Below are 16,321 nucleotides of genomic sequence, written 5' to 3'. Positions count from 1 at the left end.
AGTGCCATGGGGAACTAGTTCGCCAAGATCTTTTCGTCGCCGTTGGCCGCCTCGATGCTCAGCTCGTAGAGCTCCAGGAACTCCGCGGGGTCGGGGGTGCCATCGTAGCGAGGAGGCAGATCTGGCTTGAACTTGCCCGACCAGGCGATGCTACGCAGCTCAGGGGTGAAGGCGCGGCAGCCGGCCGTGGTCGCCGGGGCCCGGCTTGGGGGTGGAGCTTGGTCTTGACGCCCACGTGCCGGCACAGAAAGCGGCGCGGGGCCCTGCCGCGACAGACAATCCTAGCGCGGCGGGGCGAGGAGTGGCAGAGGGACATCTTGAAAGCTTCTTTCTTCGCGCGCGAGCGCGGGACACGGCGGGTCACGTCGTGGGGCCGCGCGCCTTGGCGCCAGGACGCCGTCTTGGGGCAGAGGTGGCGGAGGCGCCATGAGCTACGTCGCCTGTAGCTGGCGGAGCGTGAGGCGGAGAAAGGGATGGCGCAAGGGAGCCGCCTGCAGCACGGACAAGCTCGGTGATGCAGTCGAGCCAGTCCTCGTAGAGGTCGTCGGCCGGGCGGTAGCGCAGGAGCTCGTGCGCCATGAGAAGCGCGGCCCGTGCATCCATGGGAGCACGACGAGCATGGGACGAGGAACCGTCCGGGGTCAGCGATGGAGTGGCGGTGCGGCCGTCCCGCCGCACTGAGGGGTGCGGCGAGGTCGCTTGCTGCTCGTTCCCCGCCGGACCGGTGGCGGCGTTGGCGGCAGGAGACGGAGAACGACGAGGTGGCCCACCGACGGGAGCCGTCCGAGCGACGCGAGTGGCTAGGGCAGCCCGACGCTTTGCACAAGCACGGCAAGCGTCGGCCATGGAGACAATGGAGCAACTGGACGCGAGACGGCGGGAAGGAAGCTCCGGCGCACCCCTATTTGGCGTGCCAAATGTCGGATCACGGGTTCCGGCAAAACCCTTAAGGTTCGAACACTGGGGTGCGCGCGAAGATTTCCTCTCTACCGATCTACGCCCTAGCTCGCTAAGGTCTCGCGGACGAACTCGACGATCTCACAACACAAAGACACAAGATTTATACTGGTTCGGGCCACCGTTGTGGTGTAATACCCTACTCCAGTGTGGTGGTGGTGGATTGCCTCTTGGGCTGATGATGAACAGTACAAAGGGAAGAACAGCCTCCTGAGTTTGAGGTGTTCTTGTGTTCTGCGAACTTGTGGATGTGAGAATGGGAGGTGAAGTCGATCCCCTTCCCAGTGGTGGCTAGTTCTACTTATATAGGCCCTGGTCCTCTCCCCAAATATTGAGCGGGAAGGGAGCCAACAATGGCCAATTTGAAAGGGGACAGCTAGTACAGCTTATCCTGACAAAAGCGGTCTTCGCCTGTAAAAGGCTCTGGCGATGACGCCGTCTTGGGCTCCATGGTGACCTCCGTCCTGCCGTCCTGCTGGTCTTGGTCTCATTGCACCGATATGGAAACCTTTGCTTGATGCCTCGGTACTCCTCGCCTACGCTTGCCCCCTTAGCACCGAAGAGGAAACAAGGACACTGCGTGCACTAGCGCCCTCCTGATCCTGATCGTCATGGCTCACGTCATGAGAGCCTCGCGAGGTTTGCCCTGCCTTGATATATCCGCTCCTCACGAGGTAGCCTGGTGAGGCCGTTCCTGAGGAGGTCTTGCGTCGTTCGCCTCGCGAGGCTTGGCCCCACGCGAGGGTCTTGAATGCCTCATTGATGAAGGTGGACCGTACAGGCCTGCTTGCACAGCGACGCCGTGGGCCGCAGGCAGGCAAGTCTGGGGACCCCCGTTCCCAGAACGCCGACAGCACGGGCGTCCTCCGCCACCCTCATGGCCCTCGCACGAGCCTTCTGCCAAAGAGCGAATTGCCTGACTCTCTCGGACGCGACATAGGCCTGCCAGGCAGCTTGCCCCGTGGCGCGCTTCTCTTCCTCGGCCGTCTTCTCCGCCTCTATTCTGGCATGCTCTGCCGGAGGCAAAGCCTCCCACAAGGTGACATCCATTTCTTTCCAAAGCTCCTCAAGGCTGGGGGGCTGGGCGGGCGGCGCTGCGTTCTCCTTGTAGCGGGGAGCCGAAGCGTCCTCCGACGCGCGTGCTGGTGAGATTGGGAACGCCGACGCGTCCACCTCGACGCATCACCGCGAGGAGCGGAACGCCGACGCGTCCTCCTCGACTAGTGGCGGCGAGGAATGGAACGGCGACACATACTCCTCGACTAGTGGCGGCGAGGAACGGAACACCGACGCCTGACCGTCTGTGCGGTGCAGCAAGGGGCGCCTAGGGCTTGGGAGGGGGGATGCCATGGTGGTCGACGTGAGAGGGAGGGGGAGGAGATAGCGATGAACGTGAGCATTCTTCCGAATGCCGTGGGAGGCGTAGTATTTATAGGGAGCAATGGCACACCTACGTAATATATGGACTGAGCTTCACTGACTTAACTACAGGTCCAGTTGCGTCACTGACATGTGGGCCAGATACCTGTTGGGCCCACATGTCAGTGACCCAATGCACCTACAGTTAAGTAACTGAAGCAGCTACGTGGGCATATTTGTTGGAGTAAATTACGGGTGAGGGAAGGGGTGGAAATATTGCTGGTCACAACAGATTGGACGAGCGCAGGGGAGGAGAGTCATGCATGCAGATTTTTTTCAAACGGGGTGGAGTGGTGGGACTGCCAGAGGGAGAAGGAGAGTCAAGCAGGCGTTCAGATTTCAAGGTGCACTAAATTATTGTATGAGATGATTAAGGCTGGCCATAGTGGTGGTAATGTGGTACTCCCTCCTTTCCGGTTTATAGGGCTTAATTTGAAAATCTCTTCAACCAAGGTAGATGAAAATGGTGGAATTAATTCCATAGTATGCAAAAGTACTTGTTTAGTACTCTCATTTTTCTCAAAAATTTGTGTAAACCGATGCATTAATTACACCACATGCATGCATGACCACTCCTATAAAAATCTCAGTTGGTGGTGGTGGTATGTCTACCTCTGGACAACGTGAGCCGCTCGATCTACTTGGAACCAACGGCTGAGATGTGTGTGCATAGAGACATGGCCTTTCCACCGGAGGTACTGTATAGCAGATATTTACCCACCTCTGCCACTGTATAAAATACGGAACTACTCATTCCAGCCTCATTTCCTTTCTGGTTCATCTCCTTGCATTCTTGCCGGCGGCGGCGAAGGTTCCTGAAGATGGAGTCCAGACTCTAGAAACCATTACAAGAACTATTCCACTGCCTCTATCTTGGTAAGAGTAGGTGAAATTTTTGAATCGAGCCCTTTAAACTAGAAGGGAGGTAGTGGTACTCTAATAGCTAACCTTGTTGTGATGACTAGATTGGACATGGCACGCACCTGGACGGAGGAACTAGTCTGCATTGTGCATTTAAGTTTTGTCTAAAGTCAATGTACCTGTACTTTGACCAAACTTATAGAAAAATGTGCATCAACATTCACAATGTCAAATCAATATTTTTATACTCATTATAAAACATAGTTTTTATACTCATTATAATTAGTATTATAGATATTGATATTTTTTGTATAAATTTGGTAAAAAACTTTGCAAACGGTTGACAGAAGTAAAAAGGACTAGAGGGAGTATCATGCATGCGGAGTAGGCAAAAAAATTGCTCATTTATAGCCGGTCGAAGTCTCAAAGGGCGTGACCGCGTGAGGGAGGCGAAGGTCGTGGGAGGCGCGACGGTTGAGGGAATTAAGTGAAGTTACATCCACGCGTCGGCATGAGGTGAACAGGCAGAAGCTATACCGTCAGGCCTAAGATATGGGTCTAGTAGACATGGCATCTAGTGGCTCCCGCATTGTACTCGAGAACTCTTTGGGGGCTTGCAGCCGTTTATCCACCGGGCAAGCCAACAACCCCATGCCGTTCGCACGCCCTACTCGTCCCCGCCTTCAACCTTACAATAGTTCACTCCCAGTCGTCCCGTCCTTTCACATTACACCAGTTCAACTTCTCCTAACGCTCCCCCAAAATCCATGGCCTCCCCAATCTCCATGGTCGCCGCTGAGTACCAGGTTAGAGCCATCACCAGTGATGAGTTCATCGTCATCTACACCCGTCGAACCGCGACGGTGAAAGCATGCCTTGCTCGCTTCCTGAGCATGTTCAATAGTTCAAAGGATGAGTGGGTCGTTGGGCTAGATGTTGAGTACACCACAGTCCTGGAAAGCGAGAAGATTCTAAAGGAGGCAGAGAAGAAGAAGCCCGCCGTGATCCAGGTTTGCGTACATAACGTGTGCTTGGTCTACCACATATGCCATGCCGATGTTGAGTGCCAGGATTTTAAGAACTTCCTCAAGGACGAAAGAGTGAAATTCGTTACTGTAGACTTTAGGAACGACAGGGATGTCCTAGGTTGGATAGGCCTCGTTGTAGGCCAGCCCTTCGATCTCCAGAAGGCAAGTCCGGTGTCCTCTTCTCAGCCTTCAATGCTGACCCTGGCAGCAGCCATGATTGATCCTTCGTACGCTAAACTGAAGAAACCTCACCACGAGTTTCATCATGCATGGGAGTCGAAGACAATAGATGAAGATCACATCCTGTACGCAACAATGGATGCCTACCTTTGTTTAAATATCTACAAGGGTTGGATAAAGAAGCAGAGCCGAGTGTCCGGTTCAAGCAAAGAAGCGGCAGCGAAGAGGAAGAGGAAGAGGGACGAGGACGAAGTCGAGGACGTGGACTTGGACTCCGAGTAAGGTGGCAGTGCCGTCGCTCATGCTGGTTCTACTACAGTGTCAAGTGGACTAGTTGCTTAGTTTTATTTCAGGGGTGTGGTGTGCTTTTTTTGATAGAAGGGGTGTGTTGTGCTGAGCCCCCAGCAGAACTATGTTTATGTTCTTTCTCGTTATTTGAACTTTATGTTCTTTCTCGTTATTTGAACTCTTTAGTACGTACAATAGTACTAGTACTATGTCTTACTACTGTTCTTCTTGCAGTCGGTACTACTGCTCGTATCTTCGTGTTCCTACTGTACTTACGTTCATACTAGTAGTATAATTTGGGTCAGTCGATTTGTGAAAGAAGTTCAACGGGGTGAAGGAAGAAGACGACAGAGAAGCTACCCCAGTATCTATATTAGGGTGGCAGGGTGCCCATGATCTATATTATGAGTGTTGGGTGTGGAATGCAGTTCGCCGGAAACAATGGATCGTGCCCGGGGTTAAACGGATGGCGGGGGTGGGGGGGAGCATGGCGGTGGCAGGTGGTTCAGGGGAGGGCGGGGCGAGGCGGCGACAGGTGGTTAGGCGTGTGGCGGGCCGAGAAGATGAACAATGCATCAATTTCGGAGGTTGAAGAAGCCCTTCTAGCCATCCATGTTGCATCCAACGGCTCACAAGAGTGGACTGACCCAAATTGCTCCTTCAGATTGCAGGATCCACGTGGCATTCAAGGTCTCAAAGGTACATTCTGCGTCCACACCCGGTTTGCGGGCTCGGCGCGGGTGCGACCGGCTTCCGCCCCGATAGCCACCATGCGCGCCTCCTCCGCGCAGGCGGAGACGACAATGACAAGCTAGTTCCTCCTCGCCGGTTTGCTGGAGCACGCGCTCGTCCTCCTCTTTGTACGCCGCGTGCATAGACGCGGCTCCACTAGCTGCTCACGTGCTTGGCAGCGGGACGACATCGCGAGGAGGGACTGCAGACGATGTGAGGGGGCGAGCCTTCGGCTTCATGGTACAAGGATGGCGGCGACACGGCGGTGATGGGCGAGAAATGGTTGGCCAGAGCAGGCGGGCGCCGACATGCGCAACCGCGGCGGCGGCATATTGAGGAGTGCACATATGGGAGCTTAGTTTAGTTTTATATAGGGTTGGTCAAACTTAAAAGAAAACCACACTAGTACACATAAACATTAGACTGAGGCAGCCCTTATATTAGTTACCACAGCCACGATACGGAATCTTGTGCAATCGCGTGAACCACGGCCGCGCGGTCGATCGAACGGTGCGTTACCATGTCGCGCTCGAAGGACACCCACCGAACCTTTTTGTGTGTGTGAAAACAATCCCCGAATATTACTCAACTTTTTTTCCTGGAAAAGTTCTTAACGCTACAATATTTCCATATATTTGAATTTAGCTCCAGTTTGTGTTTATTTGGATTTGGACGTTTTAGGTGCGCCCTAATTTTTTTATTACTGATTTTGTGTGTGTGACTGAGAGAGAACATGTGTATGTGTCCATATGTGTGTTGTGGCGGAAGGGCAATGTGGAGACAGTGTGCGTGTGATAGAGACATAGAGAGGTGTGAATGTGCAAATGATCATGCATGAGTGAGACATAGACAGATGCCGATACGTTGTGTATACATGAGAGAACGGTCTTCTATTTGTACTTGTGTGTGTGAGAGAGAGAGAGAGAGAGAGCAGCATCCGTAACACAACAACCATCTCTCTCGATTCTTCCGTCCCTCGCACGATCGCATGTAACACATGCATCAACGCACACATTTTGACACGCTCACCCGGCCCCTGCCCACCTCAAGGCCCGCACATCGCTCTCTATCTCGCACGCACAATCTCTTGGTGAAAACCCTATTTAGCATGTAGCTTTCCGTCACATACACACACATTTCTCTCCATAGGTTTGATTTCTCTCAATACCTGACACACACACAGACACACACAAACACACACACACACACACACACCGCACACACACTCCCCCTCCCCCGAGCACACAATTCATCCCCATCCAAGGCTATATGGCGACCACTCTCGCTTGTGCTTCTCTGCACCCCAGCATGTACAACACCTCAACCTTCAAAGAGGGCATCGAGGAGATCGAAGACGGCGATCACACTGCACTAGAGAATGCGGGGCCATTTGGAAGTAGGATGATGTGACAACAACTAACTGACTCCTCCCCCTCTCTCTCCCGCACAAAATTACGAATCCCTCTCTCTCCCGCACAAAATTATCAATCCCTCAACCCACGAGATCCTTCCGCTCTCGCCCATGTGTTACGCCCAATATGCGATACTATCCTAAAGAGACTCGAAGGTCCCACCAAGGATAGAACCGCATATTGACACGCGTTTGCAAGGTGGATATCATTACATCAACATTACATAATATATGGGGATACATACAAAAGCACAAATGCCCCAAGAATACGTCAACATCATACAAGAGATCAACATCCGACTACGGATGAAATACAAACAGAAACTCAAACAATATCCACCATGCTAGCCCAGGCTGTCGACCCGGAACCTATCCCAAGATCGACGAAGAGGAAGAAGAACTCCAACACGAGTAAACATCGCTCTCGCGTCATGATCATTGCATAACCTGTACCTGCAACTGGTGTTGTAGTAATCTGTGAGCCACGAGGACTCAACAATCCCATTAGCATGGATATCAAGACTAACAGAGCTTAATGGGTATGGAAGGGGTAAAGTGGTGAGGTTGCATCAATGACTAAGCAAAGCTATGGTGGCTAACTTACGAAACAAGAGCAAGAAGAGGAGCTAAGCAAACGGTCGCCAACTAGTAATGATCAAGAAGTGATCCTGAACTCCTACTTACGTCGAACATAACACAAACCGTGTTCTCCTCCCGAACTTCCTCGAAAAGAGACAATCACGGGTACGCATGCGGTTGGTGTATTTTAATAAAGTTTACTTCAAGTTTACTACAACCGGATATTAACAAATTCCCATCTGCCACATAACCGCGAGCACGGCTCTCGAAAGTTTATACCCTGCAGGGGTGTCCCAACTTAGCCCATCACAAGCTATCACGGTCAACGAAGGATATTCCTTCTCCCGGGAAGATCCGATCAGTCTCGGAATCCCGGTTACAAGACATTTCGACAATGGTAAAACAAGACCAGTAAAGCCGCCCGATGTGCCGACAATCCCGATAGGAGTTGCACATATCTCGTTCTCAGGGCAACACCGGATGAGACATCCTACGAGTAAAACCAGCCCTCAAGTTTCCCCGAGGTGGCCCCGCAGTCTGCTCGTTTCGGACCAACACTTAGAGAAGCATTGGCCCGGGGGGGGGGGGGGTTAAAATAAAGATGACCCTCGGGTTGGCCGACCCAAGGGAAGGGTAATAGGTTGTTAGGCATATGTAAAACCAAGGTTGGGCCTTGCTGGAGGAGTTTTATTCAAAGAGAACTGTCAAGGGGTTCCCATAACACCCAACCGCGTAAGGAACACAAAATCAAGGAACATAACACTGGTATGACGGAAACTAGGGCGACAAGAGTGGAACAAAACACCAGGCATAAGGCCGAGCCTTCCACCCTTTACCAAGTATATAGATGCATTAATTAAATATAAGAGATATTGTGATATCCCAACATAACCATGTTCCAACATGGAGCAATCTTCAACTTCACCTGCAACTAGCAACGCTATAAGAGGGGCTGAGCAAAGCGGTAACATAGCCAAACAACGGTTTGCTAGGAAGGGTGAAAAAGGTTAGAGGTGGTTTCACGGCAATTTGGGAGGCTTGATAAACAAGTGGTAGGTAGCGCGACATAGCTATAGCATCGAGACAACTAGCATAACAATGATAGTAATGAGATCCAAGGTGACGGTCATCTTGCCTGAAATCCCGCTAGGAAGAAGAACGAGTCCATGAAGTAGATGAAGCAATGTAGCCAAACGAATCCTCACAATTGCAACGTTAACAGAACTATCGAGAAGAAGAAGCACCGGAAACAAGCAAACAACATGGTAAACAACCATCACATAAACATGGCATGATGCACAATCAAGTATGATGCATGTCCAGTTTAAAGAGTCATGGCAAGAGATGATGCACAATAAAACTACCTATCTAGGCAAGTTTAAATGAGGCCGGAACAATAAACAACAATTCCGGAAAATCCTCATATGCATATTTCGAAGTTGGTACTGTTCTGCTCTATACACAATTTTAATGTTGTTAAACAGCCAAATAAAATGCAGCAAGTTAATCTATGCATTTTTCTACCCCATTTACATATAAACTTTATTAAATTTGGAGCTACGGTTATTTAGATATGAATTAAACCATTTTAGGAAGTCATTTATGCAAATTAAATCAAACAACAATTTGAACATATTTAAACATGGATGGAAGTTGCATAATGTTAAAGAACATGAAAATCTGAGCAAGATGCATATATGACATGTTTCATTTGGATGCATAGGTACTTAGATATGAGCATTAGAAAAACAGTGGCAAAACTGTAATTATGCAATGCATTGGAAAATAACGAAATCCACAGTCAGAGGAAAAAAATACACAGGCCAGAAGCATTCGAGTGCAGCGGCCCAGAAGTGGAATCGGGCCCAACCGGCTATTTGTGTGTGTGCTCGAATTAAAACAGAGAAGCAGGGATAAAAAGAAATCGGGAGAGCCATGGATCGAACCCTGAACCTCCTGGAATTGGAGTGGCTGTGCTAGCCAGTTGGATGGATCAGTGCCAGTGTGCGTGTGGTGGCGCAGCGGATGCGAGGGTGCGTGTGCAAGGGGCCGAGCAGAGGAGCTAACGAAGCTGCTACCATGGCGTTCATGGAGATCAAACTCCTGCTCGCGTGGATCATGACCTAGAGGATGAAAAAGAGCGCTAGGTAAAGGCCAGGAGGGTGAGGAGCTCACGGTGGGTAGGATGGTGGTGTCGATCGTGCTCGGGGACGAACGGAGGCGACGAGGAAAGGCGCCGACCGGCGCTGTCCATGAAGTAGCAGAAAGCAGGGGAGAAGATGACGATGAACTTGGCGACGTAGTGGAGGTGACCTAGTGTGGGGAAGACGCCTGAACGGACATGGTGGACGTCGAGGAAGAAGATGGACATGTCGGAGACGAGCTTGACGCCCTTCGGCTGCGAGCACGATGAGGGACGCCGGCGGGGTTTTCTCTTGGGTGCTCTGTTCTTGAAGAAGAAGAAGAACCAGAGGAAGCGGAGGCCTTGTGGCGGTTGGGAGAGGGGGAAGAGGGAAACCCTAGGGCGCGGGGCTGCGGCTTTATAGATGCACGGATGGACAGCTCGGCCACGGGGGCGCCGAGGTGGCCATGTGCTCTGAATTTATTGTGAGGAGGAAGAACGAGGGGAAGGAGGAGGTGAAGGAGAGAGAGACCGACAGGTGGGGTCGCCTAGGTGATCCACGTAGGATTTACCAGCGAGAGGGAGAGAAGGGGCACGCTGGCGCTAGCTGGGCTCAAGGAAGGGAGGAGGCCCAAGTGCAGCGCCCAGGTCCTGCATTAAATGCTTTCTGCAAGTAAACAATCCACAGAATAGAAGAGGGAAATGGCCAGGGGTTTAGGGGATGAATTTGAAAGAAGTAACATTATTTTTGTACTTCTGGAATTATGCAGGATTAGAATAAATTGACGTGGCAATTTTTAGAGGTAGAAAAATAATCCAAGTTTGAAAAAAATTCAAACTTGAGCCATTTTTGAACCCAACCAAAACAACTCCAAAGGATCTGAAATTTGGCAGAGAGGGTGTAGGCATGGTGTAAGATTCACAGAAAATAAGTGAACATTTTACTGGGACAGGAAAATGCCACTTGCAATAAATGTGTGAGAATTGAAAGGAAGAAGCTAGTCTTGGGGTGTTGCACTTGATGATGGTTTAGATGGAAGGGAAATATGGAGCAGCAAAGAAGATGAGGAGAAGGAGTTCACAAAGATAACAAGCCCACCACAAATATACACACGATAAATATGCACACTACAATGATGATCATGATGCAAATGCAACATAAATGACAAAGGCAACATCACATCATGAAGCATATAACAAGGCAAGGATGGCGCAATGCAATATAATAAAAGATGAACATGAAGCAAGAAGCAAAACGACAATGGCACTCATCATGATCATGGCAACAACATAGGGAAAAGAAATATGGAAAACAATTATGATAATGCACAAACATAATAAACACACGTCAACAACTAAAATAAATGGAAGGGCAACTGAAGCATCGGTCTCGGGGCGTTACAACTCTCCTCCTCTAACAGAAGATCTTGTCCCGAGATCCTAGAAATGAGACGGAAGAAAAGAGGATGAGGTAACCAAGGGCGCAAGAGAAAAGATGACCAAGGTCGAGAGCACTCGGGTGGACAAGAGGAACGGCGAATGTGAAGAGAATCAAAAGCTCAAGGAATAAGATAGACTCTGTAACCACTCCGGTTAGAACAAGATAGAAAAGGAATAATAAAGAAGGAATTTAAGCAGCACTCTGGCTGAACATGGAAAGAATAGAATATGAACTTGACAAGATGGAACGATACTTGACGAGAGGTACAACACAATGCCTCCGGAAGAATTGAAAGAGATGACTGAAAAGAACGAAGAAGAAAATGACATCTTCTACCACTATTGAGTTTCAAAAGCATCCTCAAGGAAGGAAAAATAAGCTTGTTGTGGACTTATTGAAAACATCTCAAAATTATGAGGTGATAACCGGCCACAAACGGAAATGGTTGAATAGCTAAGAAGATCAAAGAAATGAAAAACTCCACTTCAAAAGAATACGGAGAATTACTTGCACTTCGAGACGCAAGAAGAAAACATACTTGAGCTCCAACAAGAATCTTGATGAACACTTGAAGAATGAATTAAGTCATGATGAACCACTATGAAGAGCTCCGATGACAAAAGGATGATGAGATAGCATTGAAGGATGAAAAGAATAAGATTAAAGCCTTGCGATGATTCAGATGGAGCTTCGCAACGGAACAAGCAAGAAGCTTGGAATTCCGGAAAATAAAAGACGAACAACTTAGAACCGAGAAATTATTCATCATGAAAAATCTCCGAGGGAAGGAATTAATCAACTTGATGAAAGAAGAAGAAGAATTATGTTATGCTTATCCTTCATCAATTAAATTGATGAGAAGCAATGGATTTGCATACTACTTATTCACGTTGGAAAAGATTAAGGGGAGAAATAGAGAAAACTTGAGAATAGATCTTCATGAACCACCGGTAGGATTGGAAAGAAACGAATGAATATATACGATAACAGAGGAAATGGAAATCTTGAACGAACCACCGTAAGAATTGAAAATGAGCGAAGAGAAGATAACGAACCGCCGGAAAGAATTAGAAACGAACGAAGATACTTGAGTGAAACGAGATGCAAAAGAACAAAGAGATCACAAGCTGATTAAAGAATGTTTGAACAAGGCACCGACACAAATATGGGAACGAATGAAGCTTAAAACTTGGAGCGAGGGAATCTTCTGTGATGGCCTCCGAATGATCGAACCGGAAGACAACTCCTGAGATACTCCGGATGGGTTAGAAAAGAGTCACACGATTGGAAACAGTTTGAGAGGGTAACAAGAAGTTAGAACCACGAATCTGAATAGCGGAAAAAAAATCTTCTATGGTCTTCAAATGTTGAGAATGATGACGGGAAACACCACCAAAATTGTTGAGATACTTCGGGAGAATGAAAAAAGGGAAGGTTGAACCGAACATGAAAGAGTTTGAAAGCGAACTTGGAGAAGGCATATGACTGATGAAATCCATACTTACGTCATACTTCGAAAAGAGTTTGAGAATAACTCTGGGAAAATTAGAAGAGTCAGGTAAGATCCTGGGAAAGACCTGTGGGTTAGGGCCCACTAAAAAGAAACACCGTTGGAAAAGGATCGTTTGAATGAGAAATGATGCACCAGAATGATTGAAAGATTTGAATGAGGTGACAACCTCGAAATAATTTTGAAGGCAACCACGAATCTTCTGAGATGTCTTGAGCACTCCGGAAGGATTAAATGGCGAGAGGAGAACGATCAAAGGGAAACATTTGAAACAAGGAAAAGAATATGACCAAACCGAGAAAATTGAGTTGAATCCGCCGGAAAGAAAAACGAGACGAACAATGATGAAGTCGATGAGAATTCACCGGTTGAGACAACTGAGGAAAGACTGAAGAGGCTCCGCACGAATGAAATTGATGCTCAAAAGAGACTCAAGCTCCGGGAAGAAAAGGGGTGGGAGGGCGGGAAAAACAAAGGCAACTTGGAAGGGAGAACCGACGAATAACTTGAAGAGAAGACACCGTTGAAATGATTGAGGAAAGAAAGCAAAGGCTTCGCACGAGTAGGATGGATACTCGATTATGGACTCCAGTTCCGAGAAGCAGAAGGGTGGGCAGGTGGGAAAAGAAAACAACTTGGGACGGGGGAAACGACATCGGTTGAGAAAGCACTGAGGACTGATCTTGCAAAAGATCATGAGGATCGAAACCACTCGAAGAGAAGTGCACCAGATTGAAAAGAGGATGGACAACGAACAAAAACTAATCGCGAGATCCTAAAAAAAATTTGAAGGGGAAGAGGAGTAGTTCAAAACACCTACGTCAAGATTTCTCACTAGAGCGAAGAAGGGGCTGAGGAGTAAAAAGAAGTCCTACTCTTCGATATAACTAGACTCCGAAAAAGTTTTCTTCTAGACTCAACATCGGCCAAACTACACGATCAATCAAGGGGGCTCCTATGGTCGGTCGAGGCTCTGATACCAACTTGTTACGCCCAATATGCGATACTATCCTAAAGAGACTCGAAGGTCCCACCAAGAATAGAACCGCATATTGACACGCTTTTGCAAGGTGGATATCATTACATCAACATTACATAATATACGGGGATACATACAAAAGGCACAAACGCCCCAAGAATACATCAACATCATACAAGAGATCAACATCCGACTACGGATGAAACACAAACAGAAACTCAAACAATATCCACCCTGCTAGCACAGGCTGCCGACCCGGAACCTAACCCAAGATCGACGAAGAGGAAGAAGAACTCCAACACGAGTAAACATCGCTCTCGCGTCATGATCATCGCATAACCTATACCTGCAACTGGTGTTGTAGTAATCTGTGAGCCACGAGGACTCAACAATCCCATTACCATGGGTATCAAGACTAGCAAAGCTTAATGGGTATGGAAGGGGTAAAGTGGTGAGGTTGCAGCAGCGACTAAGCAAAGCTATGGTGGCTAACTTACGAAACAAGAGTGAGAAGAGGAGCTAAGCAAACGGTCACCAACTAGTAATGATCAAGAAGTGATCCTGAACTCCTACTTACGTCAAACATAACACAAACCATGTTCTCCTCCCGAACTTCCTCGAAAAGAGACAATCACGGGTACGCACGCGGTTGGTGTATTTTAATAAAGTTTACTTCAAGTTTACTACAACCGGATATTAACAAATTCCCATCTGCCACATAACCGCGTGCACGGCTCTCAAAAGTTTATACCCTACAGGGGTGTCCCAACTTAGCCCATCACAAGCTCTCACGGTCAACGAAGGATATTCCTTCTCCCGGGAAGACCCGATCAGTCTCGGAATCCCGGTTACAAGACATTTCGACAATGGTAAAGCAAGACCAGCAAAGCCGCCCGATGTGCCGACAATCCTGATAGGAGCTGCACATATCTCGTTCTCAGGGCAACACCGGATGAGACATCCTACGAGTAAAACCAGCCCTCAAGTTTCCCCGAGGTGGCCCCGCAGTCTGCTCGTTTCGGACCAACACTTAGAGAAGCATTGGCCCGGGGGGGGTTAAAATAAAGATGACCCTCGGGTTGGCAGACCCAAGGGAAGGGTAATAGGTTGTTAGGCAAATGTAAAACCATGGTTGGGCCTTGCTGGAGGAGTTTTATTCAAAGCGAACTGTCAAGGGGTTCCCATAACACCCAATCGCGTAAGGAATGCAAAATCAAGGAACATAACACCGGTATGACGGAAACTAGGGCGGCAAGAGTGGAACAAAACACCAGGCATAAGGCCGAGCCTTCCACCCTTTACCAAGTATGTAGATGCATTAATTAAATATAAGAGATATTGTGATATCCCAACATAAACATGTTCCATCATGGAGCAATCTTCAACTTCAGCTGTAACTAGCAACGCTATAAGAGGGGTTGAGCAAAGCGGTAACATAGCCAAACAACGGTTTGCTAGGAAGGGTGAAAAAGGTTAGAGGTGGTTTCATGGCAATTTGGGAGGCTTGATAAACAAGTCGTAGGTAGCGGGACATAGCGATAGCATCGAGACAACTAGCATAGCAATGATAGTAATGAGATCCAAGGTGACGGTCATCTTGCCTAAAATCCCGCTAGGAAGAAGAACGAGTCCATGAAGTAGATGAAGCAACGTTGCTGAACGAATCCTCACAATCGCAACGTTAACAGAACTATCGAGAAGAAGAAGCACCGGAAACAAGCAAACAACATGGTAAACAACCATTACATAAACATGGCATGATGCACAATCAAGTATGATGCATGTCCAGTTTAAAGAGTCATGGCAAGAGATGATGCACAATAAAACTACCTATCTAGGCAAGTTTAAATGAGGCCGGAACAATAAACAACAATTCCGGAAAATCCTCATATGCATATTTCGAATTTGGTACTGTACTGCTCTATACACAATTTTAATGTTGTTAAACAGCCAAATGAAATGCAGCAAGTTAATCTATGCATTTTTCTACCCCATTTACATATGAAGTTTATTAAATTTGGAGCTACGGTTATTTAGATATGAATTAAACCATTTTAGCAAGTCATTTATGCAAATTAAATCAAACAGCAATTTGAACATTTTTAAACATGGATGGAAGTTGCATAATGTTAAAGAACATGAAAATCTGAGCAAGATGCATATATGACATGTTTCATTTGGATGCATGGGTACTTAGATATGAGCATTAGAAAAACAGTGGCAAAACTGTAATTATGCAATGCACTGGAAAATAACGAAATCCACAGGCAGAGGAAAAAAATACACAGGCCAGAAGCATTAGAGTGCAGCGGCCCAGAAGTGGAATTGGGCCCAACCGGCTATGTGTGTGTGTGCTTGAATTAAAACAAAGAAGCAGGGATAAAAAGAAATCGGGAGAGCCATGGATCGAACCCTGAACCTCCTGGAATTGGAGTGGCTGCGCTAGCCAGTTGGATGGATCAGTGCCAGTGTGCGTGTGGTGGCGCAGCGGATGCGAGGGTGTGTGTGCAAGGGGCCGAGCAGAGGAGCTAACGAAGCTGCTACCATGGCGTTCATGGAGATCGAACTCCTGCTCACGTGGATCAGGACCTAGAGGATGAAAAAGAGCGCTAGGTAAAGGCCAGGAGGGTGAGGAGCTCACGGTGGGTAGGATGGTGGTGTCGATCATGCTCGGGGACAAACGGAGGCGACGAGGAAAGGCGCCGACCGGCGCTGTCAATGAAGTAGCAGGAAGCAGGGGAGAATATGGCGATGAACTTGGTGACGGAGTGGAGGTGACCTAGTGCGGGGAAGACGCCTGAACGGACGTAGTGG

Source organism: Aegilops tauschii, chromosome 4, assembly GCF_002575655.3.
Source record: "Aegilops tauschii subsp. strangulata cultivar AL8/78 chromosome 4, Aet v6.0, whole genome shotgun sequence".
NCBI classification, from domain to species: domain Eukaryota; kingdom Viridiplantae; phylum Streptophyta; class Magnoliopsida; order Poales; family Poaceae; genus Aegilops; species Aegilops tauschii.
The sequence above is the reverse complement of the archived record's forward strand: the minus strand, read 5'-3'. Positions refer to the sequence as shown.